This window comes from Tyto alba, unplaced genomic scaffold (genome assembly GCF_018691265.1).
Source record: "Tyto alba isolate M040663 unplaced genomic scaffold, T.alba_DEE_v4.0 Super-Scaffold_20, whole genome shotgun sequence".
In the NCBI taxonomy this organism is placed as follows: Eukaryota; Metazoa; Chordata; class Aves; order Strigiformes; family Tytonidae; genus Tyto; species Tyto alba.
Window position 1 is genome coordinate 4,595,710 of NW_024881283.1, and position 14,421 is coordinate 4,610,130.

General features: G+C 43.6%; 1 protein-coding gene across 7 annotated transcripts in view; it reads right to left on the reverse strand.

Moving 5' to 3' along the window:
* Positions 1 to 14,421, reverse strand: part of HIVEP3 (HIVEP zinc finger 3) — a 272,629-nt gene that overhangs the window by 232,895 nt on the left and 25,313 nt on the right. For 2 of the 7 annotated variants that reach the window (XM_032987534.2, XM_032987531.2), the window contains exon 1: positions 5,537 to 5,914. The exons of the other annotated variants lie outside the window; for them this stretch is intronic. The gene's annotated coding sequence lies outside the window, so the exon portion shown is untranslated. Of the gene's footprint in view, positions 1 to 5,536; positions 5,915 to 14,421 lie in introns of those variants that run through there. 7 annotated transcript variants of the gene reach the window in all.

A 14,421-nucleotide genomic window follows, 5' to 3' on the forward strand; every position in this document is an offset into this window, starting at 1 on the left:
TGCATTAAAACAATTATTACTTGTCCTCCCATGTCCATTAGGGTTTTTTTCATTAACACATAAATCAAAGAACTGTGTTTATTCCAGTTTATTCTCCACTAAAAAAAATGATGCTGCAGTTTTAAGATGAACCAGATTGTTTCACTGGAGGGAAAAAAAAAAAAAAAAAAAAAGCCAAGGTACTGGGGAGGGGGGATAAAGAATATCCTTCCCACTCTCGTTATCTTAGAGGAGGAGTTGAAGAGAGCTGAAACTCCAGTACCACACCCTTACACTGAAGACAAGAAAAACCATCCACACTGGTCTAAAGAAAGAAGAAATGTTCCAGGTAGGAATACTGAATAAACAAACATGACTATTTCCAATTAAATATTAGATCGAGTGTGTCTATCACCTGGGATGCTTAGAACCCAAGTACCCACAGTGAAGACACTCATAGTCCCTTTACCTCCAGTTTTCTGAACGGAAAATAAACCAGAAAAAAATGGCAGATATATATATATAGGAAATATAGATAGATATCTTCCTTTTTTTTTTTCTCTCTCTCTCTCTGTAAGATAGGTATTATGGGGTCCTGGATGACTAGTCACCAAAAAGTTTATGGTAGAAAATCTGCAAGTTGGGTAATTTGAAATGGGACAAAGCACTTGAACTTGTCCACAAGGAATGTGGTCCCAGAAGGGAGTGTGGTGATCTAATTGTTCTTTTTTTTTGAGTCTGCTATATTAACTTCCTAATGCTTTATTAATGTTATGCCCATTCCCATAGTTTGAGTGTGTTTCTTAAAGTCCTTCAAGCACCACTCGTAGCCCAACAAGGGAAACCTAATTTCAAAAAAAACCCAAACCAAAAACAAAAACACAGAACAACTTTTCATGTTACATCAGGTCACAGAAGATTCAGTTCCATGTGGCTTCTCCCTCTGAAGAAGGAGCAGCCCTTGCCAGGGGCAGCGTGGGGCTGGGGCAGCGCTCGGGGCCGGCAGCGATGCCGGGTCAGACCTGGCGCCGGACCTCACACCCGAGAGCAACGCATACAGCCACAACACAGAAGTCATTCCAAATTTTGCTTTTCAGTGTATTTTTTTATATTTTTAGTCAACCAGTCAATACTTTCTAAATCTGCATGTGGCCCCTAAGAATTTTCTCGGATGCCGGCTGCACCAAGCCCTGCCAGCCCAGGTGGTTTCAGACAACCCACTTCCATACAGCACAGCCGTTCAGCAAACTCTCTGCATGTTTTTTGCCAAATCTGGGCCAATTTCCACTTTTTTTCCTGATGCCAACAAGCACCTACCTTCCTGCTAAAGAGCCAACTGCTGCTAGAAATTTTACGTATTACATAAGGTACTTATATTTTTCTGTAAAAAGCAAGCTTCTCCAAATGACCACAGTGCCAACTCATTAAATTAGATATGCTCTTTAACAGATTGCCACAGCTACCGACAAAATACCATTTCTATTTCTTTTAAATGTTACCACACAAACCAGACAAGAGTTTGAGATTCATCATTCTGCCAATTTCAGGATCTCCAGGTTAAAACAACTTCTAGGGTTTGGTTTTGTTTTTTTTTTTTTTTTTACCTGCCAGCCATCCCTTGTTATGCAAATGGAATGAGGGGTGGGGGAAGAGTGTGGCTGAATATACTTGGATAACTGATGGTTTACACACCTGTGAAAATTGCCATGCAGCACACCATTGGTTTGGGTAACCAGGAGATTTCTATCACAGAAGCTCAAATAATAAGAAACTGGCTTTTCCCCCCAACTAGGTTCCACAAGGGTTTTGACTCCAAGCCTGAAAACAAGTTATTTTAATTCTGAGAGTTTAGCTTTACTGCATGCAAGACTGTCACCTCCTCGCCACTGTGGGTTGGCCCCGTGCCCACAACATTTGATGCTTTTCTAAAAACCGAGCCAAGGTGCAGTGCTAAGGTGCAAAAATGTACAGCTTGGAGCTGGACAGGCATTACGAGACAAAATGACCCAGCACCGGGGTTTGGAAGAGGGCAGATTCGTATCTGTTGACCAGCTGGTGGGGTTGGTGTCACCCCGGAGCCCACGATAACCTGTCCCAGCAGTGGGGACAGGAACAGGGAGCAGCAGCAGCATCTTCACCCCCGGCTGCTGGTCCCTGTCAGTTGGGGCTGAGCAGCACGGAAGGAGCTTGCAAGGAGACACGCTTGCTCGGCATCTCCTCTGCAGACAGGGCTCTCGAGATAACAACAAAAATACCCTTGAATCCAGCCCTGAGAGTCAGTCTGGAAATGACACTGAAAGGCAGCGCTTCTGCCAAAGAGAAAGCAACAGGGAAAGCTTTCTATCATCCCAAGTCAACTGCTGAGGTCTCGAATAAATACCATCTGGAGCTCTCTTGCAGACCTGCTGCTTCTCCTTTCAGATGTAGGATCTACTGAACATACCACACGGCAGCTGCAAACCTGGGCAGACTTCCTGCGAGCTGTGAAGCCGATCGTCTTCACCTGCAGAAAATATTGGCTGCGTACTACATGCCGCGAGCGGGAGGAAGTATGTACAAATTAATTACTTGCCTGAGGCGACTTGATATTTTCCTTAACTAGGTCAAATAAACTGTAACAAACCACTCTGTCGCCCTCTCCCCTCAAAAAAAATACTGAGTTGCTGGTTTAATGAACTGAGCTTCCTTCCAAAAATAGTTTTGCAGGTTGAGAATGCAGCATCCCCAATCATAGAAGATGTACCCAAGAGAGAGAAGAAGTCGTTGGTGTTGAGCACGTTGACATCCAACACCTACAGGACCAGCCTTCAGTGCTTCTGACCACAAGGAACAGATACTGTTTTGATGCGTTAGGAATAAGACCTTAGGATTTTCACCTTTAAGCCATCGTGGTTCAATGCCTGAAGCAGCTCTGGTGTTCCTGTTATCCTGTCTTAGGGTCCCAGCTGGAAGAATCTGAAAGCATGATTTCATCTGCCTTGATCCCATGTCATCACTTACGCTGGTGTTAACTGGGGATAATATGCTACTATATCACGAAGGAATTCTTAGCCCTCTTCAGGCACAGAAATATAAGAACTAACAGTCCTGGGCAATGAAGGCATCATCCATGCCATGCATGGTGTGGCTGGTATTCTCAACACAGAAGATGGCACCCTTTTTGTCCCTGGAGATGGCTGGGCAGGCTACCGTGGGGCACTAGTACTAGCAATGCTTCTACAAGAGCTGCTTGGACTGCATTTGTCTAGGGCCAGACCCAAGGCACATCATGTGCAGGGAGATGTTCACCTGCAAATGGTCTTGCTGCACCTAAATGTAAAAATAATAAGGAATATGTCCAGTACCACAGCAGTCCAAGAGGGAGGATGAGCTGTTGGCTTTTTCTTCAAGAACCCAGGCTCCAGGGGGAATCAGTGCTAAAAAATAAAGCTGGAGTGAGAACAGGCAAAGCTGGCAGAGCGCAGTGGCAACAAACAACAGAAGTGGAACGCCGCGTTCTGGATAACCTGTTGTCTGCAGAATTGCTTCACGCACACCCAGGGGATGTGCCAGGTTGCACCAGCCTTTGCATTTGAGCTCACATTCGCTCCACAGAGGAGAGGAAATTTTCTCTGACCTGGAACTTTTCCTCTTCCCTTGGTATCCTGGAAAAACTATTTAACAAGGCTATAAACAACCCTGTTTTCTCCACTGGGAAGTAATCCTGGGGGGACCTGGAACCATCTAAGAAAATAATATGGAAAATCCTGAGTCTGAAGCAAAATATTACATAAAAGTTTCATTTACCAGTGGGACTTGCACCAAGAGTCAAGATGAAATGGTCTTGCCATATCTAAGTCAGACTTATTTTTCTGGATCCATGCTAGGACACCACACTCATCTGCCCATGAATTTCCCTGCAGGACTCCGGGAATCACTTACAAATGCACTTGCAATTACTCTGAAATCATACTCCCTGTTTTTGCTGCCGTATTCTGCCCAAAAGCCATAACGCACCATCCGGGCACAGCATAGTTAGAGCCAAACACGGCTAAAACACCCCTGGGTTACACAGGATTGCTTTTAAAGGAGGCAGCACATACCTGAAGTCATACCAGTTAAAGAGCTTGCTTAGGGCTGTCAGGCACCCCAGGAAAAATGAACAGTGCAACTCCTAGAGTTTTGGTTTTCATGCTACACTAAAAAGGTGAAAGTTCCTATTTTCTTCTGCTTATCATTTCTTTGCAGCCCAAGTGCCTCTGCACAGACCACAGGAACCTTAAAAGGAACATGCTCCATACAGGTGGGCTAACTGCAAATATGCAAACATGTTACATTTTATAATGAGGGATTTCTCTGAAACACTTCGATATTTTAAGCACATCAACTGGGAACCCTACATTAGTTTGGTCAGCTCCCAGAAACCGTGAAATGTTGCACCAACAAGCAGAAAATTGAGATGACCAGGAATTGTTAGCACTTTTTCAGCAATTGCAGAGCTTGTTTTAATTTCTATCCCAGCATGGGTGTTGCTAACATCCCTATAGTGTATTTGGGAAGTGAAGAGGAATAGCAAGAAAGAAAAACCCCAGATGACCAGTAATACAAACGCAGTTGATTTATCAGAAACAGCACCACTGTTTTAAAACAAAGCAGTGAACAGTTACTGTTTTGGCACACTAGTTAACAATCAAAATCAACAACTGCTTGTAGTATCACTGATGCCCTATAAAAATCCTCTCCAAAACCACTACTGGTCTTCTTCCATCAGAAGACTACCGTAAGAGCAACCACTTAGGCAGCTTAAGCCATTTAGAGTTGTACCGGGATAATACTTGGGTTTCAACCACAAAATTTTGTCTCTCCTCAATAGTCAGTCCCAGTATTTTCAGCACTGCACTACTTTCTCACAGCAATTTCTGATTTACTGACAGATCCTCAAAACAACTTTTGTACAACTGCTGGGCCTTCAAGCTTTTGGAAGGCTTCAAATCAAGTCACAGCTGTACACATAAAATTATACTTTTTTTTTTTTTTTTTTGAAAAGCACAAAAGCACCAAGATCTAAAAATATTTTTGAAGGAAATAAAATAAATCCTCTCCTCACTCCTGAAAACCACATCTCACCTTTGCTAATAGTTCTCAAACTAAGTTCACCTTCAGCTATAATACGAAATAATTGTTAGAAAATTAAATAGGAATGAAAATAGAAACTTATAAAGACATTTCTTCTTTTAAAATGCTGCATTTTACAAAGAAGTAAAGTGTCCTTTGATTGAACAGCTGCACTTCACATCTATGTTTAATTAAAAAACAGCTGGGATGAAAAGTGGCTGCTTATCAAGAGCTAATAACTACATATCCTACTAATCTACAGAGTGCTCCATCAGTGGGGCAATCATACACATAAATATATATAGACATATCATACATATATATTTAAAAAATATTACATGTATTGGCTTTGCAAAACAGCGTATTTTAAGGAGTCATCTGTCCCCATGAAGGGCTCCCAGTCAGGCATCTAAACAAGTCTTTAAATAAACGGCACTGTGAGAAGAATCTGTCCATCTCATACCAGCAACGTCGGACCTGCGCAGGCTCCCGTAGCGCTGAAGCATCAGGCAGAGAGAGACTGAAGGGCAGCAGAAACCCCTCCACCTGCTCCTGCTCCCGGAAGGTACTCGGGCATCCTCCCACCGCCTTACAAAGCCAGGCGGGCAATAAACCCCCCGCTAGACCTGAAGAAAGCAGGAGCAAAGGCTATAAATACAGCGGGGGTAAGGCAGAAGCAAAGAGGTGGAATAACAGGCAGCACTTCAGGCAAAATCCGGTGCTGCCCATCTCGGAGGATGGGGGGAGGTTCCCGGGGTCTGCATGGCTTTGCACCCCACATTTGGCATTGCTGCGGGCGGCTGAGCAGAGGGGTGCAGGCTCTGCCCCTGGCTCTGCACAACCGCCGAGGGTTTCCTCCACAACCTCATTTATTACCTTACATTTCTCTACACTTAACAGCTTAAGCCTCTTATCTTCCACATGCTGAGCCTATGCAAATAGCGCTAATAAAAGCAAAGGATTCTCATTATAGCACAAATCTCTTCTCAGAGCATGGTTGTGGCCTTTTTTTTTTTTTCTCTAAGCACCAGGAAACAGCCTGGGAAGACAAAGAAGCACGGCCTCAGAGGACAAAAAAAAAAAATAATGCTAAGATAGAGCAAGTAGAGCCTTTTATTCACCTCCACCCAAGGCCAGCAGCTCCATCCCTCGGAGTTCAAGTTCACGTTCAGAAGGATTCCCAGAAGGCAACTAAACCTGGTGGGTATGTTTGAGCAAACACGTCCCCACTCCTACGATTTAACTTTCAGATCTGAACAACAGAAAAAAGAAATCAAGCAAGAGCAGATTATACTGTCTTGGTATCCTAAATCCCAAAGGGCAAGCAGCAAAAGAACCCATTTTTCTCCCTGTGCTTCCTGCTACCAGCTGTGCATTGCAGCTACAAAACTTGTTATCCAACATGACGTTACCTCTGACACTTCAGCTTTGCATCTGCTTTCTGCAGATCTCTTTTTGGCCTTTAACCTGTGTACTATCTCTCCACCTTTGATCAAGCATCTGGTGAGGCTTAAGGACAATTTATGTACTATGATTGTATTCCAGTGCTAAGCAGATGGAGAATAAAGAAACATCAGCACATGAAAAAGGGATGGGATTGAGAATCAAACCCTGAATTCTCTCCCCAGTTGTGAACCAGTGGATAAGACAGCTTTTCTCAGTCTCCTCTTTCCCTATGTAGGTGCCTATAGTGCCAGTATCATGGGCCACGCACACATGAGACTGTATGTCGTAAAATGCACCAAGATCTTCATAAAAGATAATGCCAAGCCAAGACAAAATGTTTTTCTTTTCCTGTTTTCCTACTAGATATGTCTCTGCTACAAGAAATATCATCCCTCAAACTTTTGACTTGCTTCTATTCTCCCAATATTTTCACAGCTCCTGCCCTGAACTTTGCCACCTTAGATGAGCAGTGATTTAACAGCGTATCTGCTAACTTCAAACCCCACCAGAGAGAGGGTTTGCTCTGCAGGTAGGGGAAAAAAGGTGGAGAGCAAGCAGGGAAATAAACCAAGCAGTCTACAAGTATCCAGCTTTATCCTGAAAGTGGTTTCAATGACACAGAGATACTTAATTGCTGGCTAATATAGCCTAAGAGACACAAAACTGCCTTTTTTCACAGGTGATCAATACACAGTGCTCTGCAGCAGCTTCAGGGTCAGATGTTCACCACTGTTCCTTGCCCATCAATCAGCACTGTGATAATCAGATAATGACAGACTACAAATAACTACCCAAGCTGGTTTCCAGGAAAGTTTTGCACAGATTAAAAAGGACAGAGCGGCTCCTCATCAAGTGAAGAGGCCAGCAGGGAAGTGGGAGCTGATGCAGCGGCCCCTTCCCGCCCCGCTGCAGCCCCCGGGCGCCCGGACAGCCGGGAGCAGCCGCAGGCTGACCGATAGCTTCGGCAAGGTGTCATGCCCAGGACTTCCTAAGGCCTTGATCCTTTGCAGTAACCATGTGCAAATCTCAAACGAAAGCTCTTGGCAATCACGAGACCAGCCTCGATCCTGCAGTTCCACTGTCTGCAAGTGGCCGCGGGATCAGAGAGCCGGGGCAGGGAGCAGTCGGGTCAGCAGGTGATTCTGACAATTACATTCTACCATAAAATCACTTTACAAGTCACTGAAACCAACCAAATGCAGACCACTGTCCAAGGAATAGGTCAGAACAGTTATATCAAAAAGAAACCTGTATTTGGTAGAGATTATTTTCCCCTTCTTCCCTCCCTTCTCCGCAATGTCAGTACTGTCAGGTGTCCCCATGTTCACATGAAACCTGCCAGAGAAACCAGCCTCAGCTATTTTACGTCCTACCTCAGATGCAAACAGCATGAGCGTCCAAATATTCCTGTTAACACCAACTAGATTAATATAGATCACACAAATATTTCAAAGTATGTCTGCATGCATATTCATCTTTATCTGGATAATGTGTAACACCAGCACAGCAAAGCCCATGTCTAATCAGAAATGCTCAGTTTGAAAGCACTGAGCTGCCCTTCACACCACACCAGCCAGCATTTGCTCTCCTCCTTTTTTACCTCCCTTTCTTTTTTTTAAACACAGTGACTCTTCAAAGAGAATTTTCCACACTTTGGACACATGCTGTGTTTAAAGGCTTAGGAAGCCTTTTTAATTTGAAAAAGGCACCACTGAAAACAGAAACACTTGAAAGGAAAAGCACTCAGGAAATATTAATACGAAAGAGGTGGGATCCATGTGTTTTCCTTTGAAAAGTTCTAATATCTGAAAGCTCAAACATACCTTGATAGACAACAGCAGGTCAGCCAGGATGTATGACACAACGTTTCTGTTGGCCACAGGTTGTTTTTTCTTTCTTTTTAAGTAACTACTCGATGGTTTAAACTCTAGAGACTACTTACAATCCATACTTAATAAGACTGTCATGTTTGAACAACTTATTATGCAGACTACAAATATGCAAGGATGTATCTAATTATCTGAAATTACGGGGTGGGGGGTGTGTGTGTATGTGTGTGTGTGTGCATTTTTTAGCACGTTTTCTTTTTTGAAAGCTCTAAAGCCAGTGTACAGTGTAAGAGTAGTTGGGACCAGCCTGGTGCCAGTGAAGACTCTGGAGTAGAGGGATGCAAATATTTATGAAAAAAACTTCACAGAAGTATTAGCTTCAAAATTAAGTCTCTAGGTGAAAAGCATCCACCTCAAAGCATGGGATGCAGCAATTTGTGCTCATCTGAAATTTTGAGTTAAAAATGCAAAATACTGTGGCAACCTGGAATTAGGTTAAGTGGAGTGCATGCGGCTGAGACAGTGGCCAGACACTTGGGCTCACAACAAGGATTCTGCATAATGTTTAACTTCAGTGACTATAGAAAAACGGGTCTTCTCCTTGGTTCTTTTGCTGGGCAGCCCAACTAAAACTTGACAACTTTGGTGACAACACAAGCCTGTTTTCCCCAAACCTCAATGCTTTAGAGATGCCTGGATGTCTCCTGATCAAGGACTGGGCCACTCCTAGCTTTGCTCAGTCTGTGAGATGCAACAAGATGATAGAGCCAAAGTAAAGCCCATATGGTTGCTCCACTATATGTGTGCCAACCTGCTCTGGGGAAGAGCTTGGGAAGGAGGAAGAGGGGGGGAAAAAGATGAAAATTCAGTCATTCACAATTTCCTTCTAGATTCAAAATGCTATTCCAGTGAGCGACAGGTCACGCGGGACTTTCAAGGCTGAAATGCTTCTGTAACTCAAGTATCTCCCTACTGCCTTTCTCAGGCATTTACACCCTGAAATGCTATTCCCAACAACATGTCAACAGTTTCTTAATATTGCTGAAACCACAAATTTACACCAGCTATTTTCTCAAATTTCTTCAGTGTCCTTCCAGGCTAATACAAAACACCTACCGCCTGGTGAGTCTCGCTCAGAGGAACAATGAAGGATTCCTCATCAGCACACCGCAAAGGACAAATTCCACATCTCACACTGCCTCAAAAAGCCTCAATCATTCACATTGTCATCAGGAAACGCGGCATGCCTTCAGCTTCCGAAATCACGCCGCGCTCTTTGTATTGCATCCCATTAGCTCTGAGATAATAAATAATGACAATGCACAGCACTGACATAACACTTCTATTCTCGGAGCACAAAACACTTTATGAACGCATGCAAACATCATTAATGCAATTTTGCAAGTGGGGAAACTGCATGGAGAGCTTCAGTTGTTTTTTTCCTGGAGTCCCGCAGGGTGAGAAGCAGTGGAAAGTTGTTCCTTTAAATGAGTCCCATGGCGTATTTAGGTGTAGAATAGCCAACAGTGGAGCTAACTGCTCAGTTAAGGCTGTCTAGCTAGAAGGTGTGAAAGTTTCTCTCTCCCATATTTCATTTGCCACTCTGGATCCAGCCAAAGCCAGCAGCAGATGCAGTTTGAAAGCTCCTGTGCAAGCATCCAACGCTTCTCAGAGCCGTCATCCAGATCACGAGTATCCAAACAAAACAAACCCACCCAGCAGAGCTACAGAGGCTGCGCTTCCTCCTCGTGAGCCCAGACAACGCTCCCTTGACATGAAATACTAACAAGCAAAGGTGCATGAGAAATATTCTTCCAGGGTCCATACTCCTAAGGTCCATACCCAGAGGTGACTCCCCAGCCAAAAATAAAACCCTTTGCTCCCCAACACTGAGATCCAAGCAGCATCTCCAATCAACAGCTCATCACGCAGCTGAAAAATTACGGGCTTAAATTTCACCAGGATGTTTCTCCAGAAACACACCCAGGTGAGAAAAGTGACAGACTGAGTCAAGAGGTCGTCTCCTTGATGCTTTGGACTAAACAGCCTTTCTGAGCATCCCCATCTCCACGGTGGAACCAAGAGTAACACCAAAGCAAACAAACTAGAAGAATACACAGGATTAAAGAGGAAATAATATTCCCAAAACAAATGGGAATGGGTGATTTCTGGCAATGGGGACAGAGGGTATTTTGTTCTTTCTCCACGAGAAACATCTAGATGTAAGTTGGTCTGTAGAAGATCAGGAAAACTCACTTCACCCAGCGCTGTGAGTGGACTTAACAGATATATCATGTGCTGGGCAACTATTAACTTTTATGCTAATTCAAGAAGAATACATAACACTTACATACACATCAGCATAAAACAGGTATTAATGCATTAGCCTTGGCAAGAATACCCCTGTCAATTTAAGCAAGCACAGAGAGTGCCTGTATGGCAGAGAAAATAACAGCCAAAATCACAGCAATACATACGGGGGGGTTGGGGGGTGAAATAAAGTAAGATCTGTAAGGCAAAGCACACTAGCTAAAGCACAGTTTGAATAACAATACAGAACTGAAGAAGGGCTCTCCAGCAGTGGAGCAAGCAGCCTGGCTAGTGGCTTAAATAGTATAGACTGCACAATTTATTTTTAAGCCAATAAAGAAAAACAAACCTGCTGCCCAAATAAACCAGAACAATTTATACACTTACAGCAGCAGCTCAAGCTGACAAAATTGGAGCTAAATATTAGACACACCAGGCAAGCAAACAACCCCCCGCTCTGCTTCCTATCTTTGGGCCTCCCCATGTTGGATGTCGAGCTGGGCAGGTTCTGAGCTGCAGCAATTCCCCGGGGGCTTCTCCCCCCCATGATGCGCAAGAGGACGCTGGCCCTGGAGAGCTGCCTCCAGATGATCCAGCTTCTGGGTCGGACACCTCCCCGTGCAAGTGGGTGCTTCTCTGCCCCCAGTGAGGCAGAGGGGAAAACCAGGGATGCAGCAATGATTTCATGGTTTACTTCTTTGCTATTAAATGCTCTGTGATAAGGAAATGAAGAGTCTGCCCTGGCCAAAATGCAACATCTTGGTTTGTTAACACCAGAATGCATCCACCCTCCACACACTGATTGCATTCAGACATCCACAGGCAGCTTATTGTAATCCCATCCCATATTTTTGCAAGAGTTGGGCAGAGTTTAATTAACCAACCTGGAATATGGAATAAACAAGCCAAACTGTGAGAGAGCAACTCCAGGGCAGGCTGCGAGCACAGAGCCACTGAGCTGGGGAGCAGCATCTGGCACCAAGACTTTACAGAAAACTTTTTAAAGGAATGAAGCTTCACCTAGCAAAGTTTCCTTAAAAAAAAAAAAAAAAAAGAAGTCAGAAGTAGATAAGGGAGGGACCAGAAAGAATGGAATCTACTGTAAAAAAAGCTTTGCAGAAATGGAAGAATCTGATAAATGTATGCTGTATCCTTGGACCTTATTTTCAGGGTTTTAGTGAAAGGGTTATTTTCCAGCTTTCAGAGGCTTGCTGGTTTTATTACCGCAAGACTAATTTTTGCTCTGTATAAAATGACAGGAATCTCTCAAATATTAGTGAAACTGCATTAAAGCTTCTCTTGTCACCTAAGAAAATAGGTGTGGTTTGGTTTTTTTTTAATAAAAAAGTCCACTTTCTTCCATTTCTAGATTTAAAAAGAAATAATATCAACACGCAGTTTTCTTTATGTGCTAATGCACCAGACATCCAAACGATGCACAGACTACCTCTACGGGTTCATTTCTTCTTCAAACAATGTTGGATACATGGAGGTGAATATTTCCTGATACAAAAATCTTCCCAATTACCTAGGGGTGCTGTGGGGCCCACAGCCATTGTACATGGGCATTTTTCAGAAAAGGACCTTAGCAGAGTGGCAGATAAAGCACTTCATGGAGTTGTTATTTTTTCCTCAGTTCATACACATCTCCCCTACAGTGAAGAATTATTTTACTAGGCAGAAGATTTTTCCATCTTTTCTTGAGCATTGGCAATCTGGGCAGAGCTGATTCTACCTACAAGGTTTTTTGGTGGGAGGGGCTTCATCTCCAACCTCTCTGATTTATGCTGCCTTTTGGTGTTTCTGCTGTTTAGAAACACCACAAGCAGAGATTCAATTTCCAACATAGTTGGCTTTCAAGGACCCATACCAAGACTGTCATTTTGCAGTGGAGCTGAGGACAGAAACAGGGCGATGTGGTGATACTCCCTTTGCAGACTGACCTGCAGGAGACCTGCAAACTCTCCTCTGCATCAGCTGGGGCTTTTCGCGTTGTCCTGCCATGGCTTTCAGACAGGAAAAATTTAAGTAATTCAGCTTTTTGGTGAAAAATGCAAGACTTATGTCTTCTTCAGTCTATATGGAACGAGCCACTCAATTTGACTAAACCCAGAGCTTGAAGAGGCCTTTTTTTCCTATTTACCTTCCTGAGAAATGCCATTCAGAGATATGTCAGGGGGACTACTGGGGATTCCCGGTATTTTTGCAATCAGAAGGTACATGAATTCAGTAAAGGGCGAGCCATTCAAAACTGCTTCCTCTCCACCCAGCTCCATTTCAAGCCCCACCTGTTGGACCCGGAGCCAGCTGCTCCTCGAGCTGGGATTTCTGCATCACTCCGTGATTTTTTCATAGCAGAAGAGAGTTCATGGCTTCTCACCTTTTCCCCATCTGCTACAAAAGGAAGGGGGAAAGGGAGAAAGCTCAAAATAGCAGTTCTCCACCGCCAGCCTTTCAGTCCCACCGGAAAGGAGCGGAGGGAGCACAGCCTGGCAGCCCCCGAGGGCTCAGACTGTAAATGTTGGCAAGGGCTGCAGCTCTCTCTCCTCCTCTGGCTTCTCTGCAGGTGGGTCTCAAGGTGAGGCGGGATGCTCTGCGTTGCTGGGATGGCTCCCATCACTGCCCGGGCCTTAAAAACTCAGCATGAAAATTCAAAACTGAAGATGGAACAATACCACAGTCATCGGCAGGGCTGACTTAAATTTTCTTTTTTTTTCTTAAGAAAACTAGGGAAATATTGAAAAGCATTGCATTTTCATTTGGCAATCAATTGTTCTTATTGTCCATCAAGACACATGCAAGTTCTCCCACCAGCTTGCACAGAAAACTCCACACCAGATGATTTGAACTCTTACAAAGAGGTTTCTGTTTAAACAAGCATACCCTAGGATGAGGAACACATGCAAAAGCTATCACTTTTATATTCAGAAACTTCCGCTGAAGGAGATAAGAAAACTCATTGTGGAGACACCTTAATAACAATCCCCACCATATGCAAGTCCAGAGTTTCAATATAATTAAAATATTAGAGTTGAAGCATAACTAAATGTTTTAAAGAAAAAAATATCTTTCACATAGCTCAAAAGGTCCATAAAACCCAATTCTATGTAGTCATTCCTCCTGTCAGGGTAGGCTTTAGCTTTCACTATTTCACCAACACATTTAAATTATACAACCTGTAATTTATATATAAGATATCCTGCTAGAATTTCAAGACATTACAATGGCAAATGACTTTCACTATATTCATGGCTCCTGCATCTCTAAATCCACCCTGGTTGCGTCTCTCTCTTACATACTACTACCTCTTAGTTAATCTGAACTAACGACAACAACTCTAACGTCAGGGAAGATAAAAGCCTTGCTGTTGGATGGGACAGGAGCAACTTGTTAGCGATCTTCTCTTCCTCTGACTCTTGGCTTCTTCCCCAGTTTCAGACTGCACTAAAATGGTAGAGGATTTAGCCTGAGCGATACTTCATTGACACTTTCTCCTCCAAATATACCACACATTTTCATGAAGCAAATCTACTCCACTTTGAAAGAAATGCCTTTAAAAGGAAGAGCCAGATGAACCCGAGTAATCGGCTCATCAGCAGACTCTCCAACAGTGCCTTTGCTTTTACTTTTCAAGGTATGCAAGTTTTCAGGAGATACTAAAAATAAACTTAGAGCAGAAAAATAAATCACTAACATCTAAGTCAGCCCTTAGAAGATGAAAAGAGCACTGACTCAACTCCTGTAGTACCCAGAGACCTGAGGA